Genomic DNA, 9,055 nt, shown 5'->3' with positions numbered 1-9,055 from the left:
CTGCCGCCGGGCTCTGCTCCTCCGCCGCCGCCGGCCGCCAATGGGCGCGAGGCCCCTCCCCGCCGCGTCACGGGGCGCGGAGAACGCCCGGCACCGCACGGCGCAGTCGCGGGGCGGGAGGGTCTCGGGGGGGGCTCCTGGCCCCGTCGGTGTTCCCTCAGTAGCGCCCAAAGCACGGCTGCTTGTCCTGGTCTGGGCCCTAGGGCTGAAACATTTCAGGGAGAGCAGTTGTCCTAGGCCCGGACACATCAACAAGCCAAAGAGTGGAAAGGCTTCTAAATAAATGCTGTGGAGGCCAGGCCAGAAGCTACTCGATTCTTCACGATTCACACTTGGGGTTCTCCATCACCTAGCACAGATGTGAGCTGTGCTACCTGATCTGTCTGCTGTTCAGTGTGAGGTCTGATTAAGGAGGAATCCTGGAGGAAGGTGGCATCTTCCAGACCAGAGAGTGTTAGAATCTAATTGTGCAACCCAATTACTAATGCAAAACTTCCAAACATGAGTTTTTTCCTTGTGTCCATGAAAATCAGGGCACTCCTTTACCTCCATACATGTTAATGGTTTCAATTTAGGTACTCAGTTATACTTCCCCAGGTGAGGCAGCTGTAGCTTCTGCAGTGAAAGGAGACAAGGCCCTATTCAGACAGGAATACTGTCCTGCAGCACCATCAGAGATTGTGCTCTTGTGTCCCTGGGGGGCTCACTGCCCATTCGAGGGTCTCAAATTACTTCTGAAGTACAGAAGAAGCTTCCTACAGGCAATTTACAAATTAGGGCTACAAAAGTGATTAGGGGACTAGAGCACCTGTTGTATGAGGACAGGCTGAGAGAACCGGGCCTTTTTAGCTTGGAAAAGAGAACTAAGCAGAGACCTCATCAGTGTATATGAATATCTGAGGGGAAGGTGTCAAGAGGATGGAACGAGGCTTTTTTCAGTTGTTCCCAGCAACAGAACAAGAGACAATGGGCACAAACTGAAGCAAAGGAGGTTCCATTTCAATATGAGGGGGCACTTCTTTGCTGTGAGGGTGACAGAGCACTGGGACAGGTTGCCCAGAGAGGTTGTGGAGTCTCGTCTCCTGGATTGCTTATGCCCTGCCATGCTGTCCCTCCAACAGGAATCTGGGTGGCTGAAGTCCCCCATGAAGGACCCGGGCTTGTGAGTGCGAGGCTGCTTCCATCTGTCGATATAGGTTTGCATTTGCTTGATCTTCTTAATCATGTGGCCCATAGCACACTCCCAATATCATATGTCCAAACTAAGCCTCTCCTGGTGTAACTTCAGGCCATTTCCTTGCATCCTATCAGTTGTCACCTAACAGAAGAGATAAACACTGCAGCCTCCTTTCAGGTATTTGTAGAGTGTGATGGCATCTCCTCTCAGGCTCCCCTTCTTCATACTAAACAGCCCCGGTTCCCTTGGTTGCTCCTCAGAACACTTGCTTTGAAGTTTACTACCTAAAACTAGTTTTCTAGATCTACTTTAACACTTTACAGGATCAGAACTCCACCATTTTCTCTGTATTATATTGTTTCATTTTTTCTTTATTGATACCCTAGCAAGATTTTCCAGAACAATTACATTCATGGTAGATATTAACACCAAAAATACATGCAAAGTCTAAGTTCAGGGTATTTTTTGATAACAAGCATGTGGAATTTATTAATTAGAATCACAGAATCACAGAATATCCTGAGTTGGAGGGGACCCATGAGGATCATTGAGAGATCATCATCCTGGCTCCACACAGGACCACACAAAAATCAAACTGTATTTTAGAGTGCTGTCCAAACACCTCCAGCAGGCTTGGTGCTGTGACCACTGCCCTGAGGAGTCTGTGCCAGTGCCCGACCACCTCTGGGTGCAGAACCTCTCCCTAACCCCCAGCCTGACCCTCCCCTGTCCCAGCTCCATGCCGTTCCCTCGGGTCCTGTCGCTGTCCCCAGAGAGCAGAGCTCAGTGCCTGCGCCTTCGCTGCCCTCGTGAGGGAGCTGCAGGCTGCCATGAGGCCTCCCCTCAGCCTACTCTGCTCTGTGCCAAACAAACCAAGTGACCTCAGCCTCTCCTTGCCCTCTACCTTGCCCTCTAAAGCCTTCACCACATTTGTTATGCTCCTTGGACATTCTCTAACAGTTTTATGTCCTTCTTATGCTATGGTGCCCAAACCTGCACACAGTGCTTGAGGTGAGGCTGCACCAGTGCAGATCGGAGTGGGACAATCACTTCCCTTAACCAATTTATTTTTCTTGAATGTTAAATTGATGAGCAGATCTTGAACAGAAGGCAAAAAAAGATTTCCTGATTGAGGCCAAGATGATCTGGCCTGTTCATCTCATTCTAAAAAATAACTTTGGTCTGTTTGCTCCCGGGACTATGAAGCATAGAGCAGAAACAAACAAACAAGCAAAACAACAACAAGAAATAACAACAAGAACAAAAACCACACACACACACACACACACACACACACACACAAAAAAAAAAAAAAAAAAGAAAGAAAGAAAGCTACATTGTAAGAAAAATTTGGGAAGTGTAGCCACACAGTATTCCTTTGGACACTTACTATTTACCCCTCCATACAAAAGCCAAATGCAAGGAAGGGTATCTCATGGTAAATTAAGATGTGTCACCTAGCGTCCTGGTTTCAGCTGAGATATTTTTCCTCATCGTAGCTGGTATGGTGCTCTGTTTTCAATTTAGGATGAGAAGAATGCTGATGACACACCAACATTTTAGTTGTTGCAGAGCAGCGCTTGCATAGAGGGAAGGACTTCCCAGTTTCTCACACCGCCCTGCCAGCAAGGAGGCTGGGGGTACACAAGGAGCTAAGAGGGAACAGAACGAGGACAGCTAACCCCAATTCACTAAAAGGGTATTCCATACCATATGGTGTTATGCTTGACAGTAAAACCTGGGGGGGAGTTGGCTTGGGTGAGCTACTGCTGCTTAGGGTCTGGCTGAGTATTTGTCGTCTGATGGTGAGTGATTGTGTTGTGTGTTGCTTCTTTTGTATATTCTTTTGTTATTATTTTACCTTCCTTTTCTGTCCTATTCAACTATCTCAACCCATGAGTTTTACTTTATTTCCCCCCAGTTCTCTCCCTCATCCCACTGACCCACTGCGGGGGAGGGGTGGGGGATGGGGAGCAAGTGAATGGCCATGGGACACTTAGCTGCGTGCTGTGTTAAAGCACAACACCTAGAAGAGCAGAAGTGTAATAAAATGCACAGAAGCTCTTGATGTTTTCAGAAACAGTGCTATTTAATGTTCTATTGTAGCCCTTCTAGACCTGATATCCTTCCATGCTAGTGAGAGACAGAGAAACATGGAGCAACTTGAGAGTAAGCAAATACACAGAAGCATGGGTTTTCCTGCCACCGTGAAGATGCCTCCTCTTCCACCTGCTTAATGTGTGCACTGAGGATTATCCTCTCTTACAGCCATTTCAGGCTCTGAGGTGAACAGCACAGATCATCTGATGGTGGAGCCTCTGGCAGCATCAGAAAGGCATCTCAGAGCTCAGCAGCAGAATGACCTCACTGGGGACCCATAGTGCCTGAGAGAAGACATTTGCTGGTCAGTAAGAAAAATATGAAGTCATGATAAGGTTATAGCAAAATATGTTAAATGAATAAATATCAATGCTCCAGTTTCCTCTGTTTCCAGAAAAAATATGCAATTCATTACATTATTAATTAAAACACATATTACACTGAGACTGTTAAATCAAAATCACTTAACAGCCTAAAAACGTTGTACTTACTATAGTTATACTTTTACCCAACTATTTATGACTGAAGATATAACAAACAAGCAAACAAAAATAGAGGATCTTTTCTTTACAAAAAGATGCAACAAAATATGTCACAAAGCCAATTTCAGTGTTTTCTCTCACATAAATCAGACAGTTGGAAACAAAATGCAAATATTGACACATGCTTTAATGAGTTATGCATTAAACTTATAGGACTGTACACAAGACATAAGGAGTCCTTGAGACTGAGGCCTTGGTAATATAAAATCCAGACAAACAAGGGAAAAGATATTTCAGAAGAGATTGCCTGTTTTAAGAAATAAAACTGAAGCTGTAAAATCAGGAAAAGTGGCACAAGGACTTCAAGGGCATGGGAAGGACTTGATACTACTTTTGACAAGCTTTTTGTAAAACCAATTTAGAATTATCTATGTAGGTTTTTATGGCAGTTCTGTAACCGGGACTTCTGAGAGCTTCAGGAAATAACAAAAGCTGTGCAGTTTTGGAATAAATTTACAGTGAAAGCAAAATATTATGATCATACCTTTACAGATGTACAGTTGTAGGAACCAGACAATAGTTACCAAAAAAAAAAAAAAAAAAAAAAAAAAAAAGGAATTACAGAAGAAATAGATATCTATTGGATAGAATAAATAACCATAGATTTCAGGTTCAGTATTCCCATAATTCGTGTCTAGATCCTTACTTATGGATTCAGCAGGAAAGTATTTCACTAGGTCATACTCAGAAAGTTACCTTTAACTGACAAGACACTTGAACTATGTTTGTGCCTGTCCCTTTCCTCTCAAAGACAAACGTCTTGCAACATATTGTTTCTTACCTGCTCCTGGGAAACTACCTTGAATCTAAGTAATTTCTCAGTTGGTGAAGAATACCAACTGCATTTCCAATTTCTTTGCACAGCAACAGTTTTGCCTCTTTCTATACTAACCCGATTGATAAAGCAGCTCATCTTAAAAAAGCAGGTTATCTCAAGCAGCTCAGCTAAGAAGTACAATTTTTGACACTGTATCTACCACAGAGCCTTCTAGAAATAATATAAGCTGAGACAAACATTCATGCCTCTATCACAAACCTCTCACAAGTATTTGACCTCAACATTACTAGTCCTATACACTAATTCTTCCTAAGGTCTCATGAATTAAGCACACTTCCAGTCTTTGCTTCAGATCATTCATTAGCTGGTGCTGAAAGGGTCAGGGGTGGTGGTGTAAAATTCGAAAGGTTGTGTGACACATCCAATTCACATAGTATGGCAAAGTTTGATTGGAAGGGGGAAAATATATATATATATGTGTATGTATATGGCAAACAAACAACCCACAACTAAAATCAATTTTTATTCCAGCATATTATTAATCTTCACAACCTATATGGTTGCAACACAGGTTCCTGAACTGTGATACTAATATCTCTAGTGGCACAAGAAGTGATACAAAGTCTGGTACAGGACAGGAAACTGATGCTGCTCCTGGCAGTATTACTGCTGTTAGCAATGTTCACAGCCCAATGAGAAATCTGAGGATCTGTGGGCTACAGGATACTACACATACATATTATTTGCAAGTCTGGAATCTTTGATCTGTTCTTTGAATTTAAAACATAGATCTGTAGCAACATATTGACAGCTGAAAAGCTCTTTCATATGTTGTTTATAATACTTCCCCGCAAGTGTCCTTCATGGAAATATAAAACAGAAGCAAAATGGGGGGCAGCATTATTAGAAAAAAGTGTACTCAAGAGCATTTCATTGCTTTTGTAAGGAAGCAGCTGGAATTAAACCTAGTTAGTTTCCTGAAAACCTGCAAACCATTAGGAAAGTCTAGTTTTCCAAGCAATCACACACGATTGTTTATTTTATATATGTATATACATATATATTCACACACATACACACACGCATGTGTGTTATTGTTATCTGGACACTTTTATTTTCACTAAATGCTTCTATACAAAACTTCTTTAATTGACCAAAAGTTTAAATCACAATCTAGTTCTCAGTGTAGCCACTTCGGCTGGGATGGATTTAATTTTTTTCTCAGCCCATATGGTGCAGTATTTTAAACTGGTAATGGAAACAGCATTAGCTCATTAGCTTTTTAACTGGTGCTGAGCTGTGCTTGCATAACACCATGGCCTTCTCTGTTTCTTTTGCAAGAAGAGAGGCAACACAGGTGGGGCTGCTGACCCAAACTGACGAAAGGGATTTTCTACACTATATAGTGTCATAGAGTTTGAGGGGAGTTTTTCTGAAGGTATCTGTTTCTCAGGGGCTGAATTGACATTGCTTTGTTGATGCTGAGAGACTGCTTTTGCATCATTTGTTGTGTTTTCCCCCCACCCCCCACCCTTAATTTATTAAACTGTCTGCATCTCAACCCGTGAGGGGTTTATTCCCTTTCTTCTGCCACTCTGGTTCTCTCTCATCCCACTGTGAGGGAGGAAGCAACGGGCTGGGAGCTTACCTGTCAGCCGGGGCCAGCACAACAGGTAATGGGATAGGATGCATTCTGTGCAAGTAAGATAATCATAGGATCACAAAATTATTAAGGTTGGAAAAGACCTCCAACATCATCTGGTCCAACCATCACCCTACTACCAATGTCACCCACTAAACCATATCCCTAAGCACCACGTCCAACCTTTCCTTAAACACCCCTAGGGACAGTAACACCACCACCTCCCTGGGCAACCTTTTCCAATGCCTTACTGCTCTTTCTGAGAAGAAATTGCTGCTTCAGCATTGTCCTACAGGCCAAGGAAGTGAGAAACTATAGTTTAGGATAAAATCAAAAATTTCTACGTGGTAGCATAAGTGATGTCTAAAATGACAGAATTTAAAAAATGGAGTACATGTTGCAATCTGACTCCCATCACAAGTCATATGCTCTTAAAATTATCGAACTGTTGTCAGTACACACTGCTGTTGATGTTGCATTTGCTACCTGAAAAAGCTTTGTCTCTTTGAATACATAAATACAAAACCATAAAGAACATTTTGCTACGTGTATCCAATTATACAACTTATTATTACTATTGTTTTTCAGGGTTGCTCCTATCTCATGCTGTGTATGGTTCATGGTCAAGCCAGTGATACAGGAGTAAGAAGAAAATTTCAGATTATGAGATCCTGCTGCCTGCTATGAAGGAGAAGCATGCCATGTAACCCTCCTCGTATCTTCATCGAGCTGTATTTTAAAATCAAGAAACTCACTAGCCCTCACTGTTGTCTTGTGAGGCTTGCCTTATTCAATTCCTCTTCATGCATCATTTGGGCATAAAATATTCTTCAGACAACAGGGTGAGAAAGACAAATATACTTACCTTTTTATATTTTTCCCCTATGTCTTTTCACTACCAGGGCCCTGCTTTTCCGATAACTATGAAACTAATTTATTTGTGTCTGATTTCTTTCTATCTTCTCTCGTGCAGTATTGTCTATTGGCTTAAGTAACTGATCTTTCTCAAGTTCTTACATGAGAGACTTCTATTAATACACCCTAAAATGTCCGCTTTTTTAGAGCATCATATTTTAGATTTACCTGCATTTTCTGATGCCAGTTATAAGCCGGTTTATTCCGTGCTGTTGCCTACACGGCTGTCCTTAATCTTGTATTTATGCATTGGAGTTCTTCCCTTTACGGGTATGAGTTTTAATTGGGTTTACCGTATTTCCTCTTTTTCAGTTTAGGATAATCCTGCCGGCCGGCAGAGGCGCTCGCTCCCTGCCAGCCCCTGGGACTGAAGGCGCTGCCCTGGGGCGGCGGGGAGCGGGCGGTGCTTGGGGCCCGTCCCCGTCCCCGTCCCCGTCCCCGTCCCCGCTTTGTCCCGGAGCCGAGCAGCGGGGCCAGGTGCTCAGTCTGGTGGATGGAACCACATGGACCTACTTGTTGCTGTAAAAAAAGATGGACAAAGCCAGGACAGGCCATAAGGTATCTGAGAGGTCTTGCTACTGGCAGGAGATCTGGAAGTCTGAAACCTGTTGCTGCTGTCCAGTGATTGTCAGCTTTCTGTCCAGAGGACCGTTTGCTACACTAACGAAGCTCAGTGTTTGAGAGGTGTTCACAACACTTTGCAATTAGAAGACAGCTAGAATTGATCCTTAGTACCTGCACTGGACTGAAAGACTAGAGATGTTGGAGGTAAAAGTCTGGAAAAGGCTTTCTGGGTCCTCAAATCCAAACTGCAGGTTCCACATCACAGGTTTAGCAGCTAGCTGAAAGAGGGAGCTGTGCTGTGAGATCACAGGAACTCTCTAAGGACTTGGCAATGTAACAGCTAGCAGTATGTGCAAGGACTAGGGAATTTTGGTGCTCAGGGGTTAAACTGATAACCCGGTTAATTTCTTTTTCAGTCCATCCAAGGGTGCCAGAGCCCAAAATTCTAACGAATTCCTGAATACCTGATAGAAATTCTTACCCGACTCGTTTACCTGCCATTACCAGTCTGTTTCATACCTTTTGAGAGAGATGTGTGCCACCTGCTGGTAGGTTAGTGTGCGTAAATTCAGAGTCGCTGTCCAGTTCTTTTGTCTTCTTCCATACCAAGGATGGGATTACATGTACATGTATGTACAGCTTGCATGTAACTTTTTTACTTTTTTTTTTTTTTTTTTTTAATGCAATTAATCTGTCATAATTCAGACAGTGAATTCCAGAGTAAATTGGGTGCAGATTTTTGTTGCTTAAGAGAAAAGGGCATGAACAATAAACGAATAAATAAATAAGGTCAGTACTTAGTCCTTGTTCCATATGAACTTCTGTACGTCTGTGGGAAAACAGTTACTTGTTTGTGCCTTCTGGTGTGGAAGACCTGGCATCCATTTAATAATACAGGTAGATTTTTAGTAGTTGGAAGACCTAGTGTTGTTTGTTTTTTTTTTTTTTTCCCTGATCATGCTTTTGCTTTTGAGAAGATGTTGCTCTCCAGTAGTAGAAGCAATGTTATTAAATCATGTTATGACTACCAGTTTCCTACTGTTCAGCAAAAACTTTATAGCTGTGAATTAAAATTGACTATTGTTAAGTTTCATATTTACACACTGCTTAAGACTTTATAGTATTTTACGAAGAGCCAGATCAAGCTAAACTATAGCCAAGAAACAAATGAATCAAATAAATCTCGTGCTGCAGTCTCCCACAGTATAGAAGTGCTGAGCCCAGCCATGACTGCCACAGCAAAGGAAAAGAAAGACATGCCAAGGGCCAGTCATTTCTCATTCAGCAAGGGCTGGTTTTCTCGGAGACCTGAGTCCTCTAAGTCCTGGTCATGGAAC

This window comes from Aythya marila (genome assembly GCF_965140915.1).
Source record: "Aythya marila genome assembly, chromosome: 15".
Classification (NCBI taxonomy): domain Eukaryota; kingdom Metazoa; phylum Chordata; class Aves; order Anseriformes; family Anatidae; genus Aythya; species Aythya marila.
The sequence above is the reverse complement of the archived record's forward strand: the minus strand, read 5'-3'. Positions refer to the sequence as shown.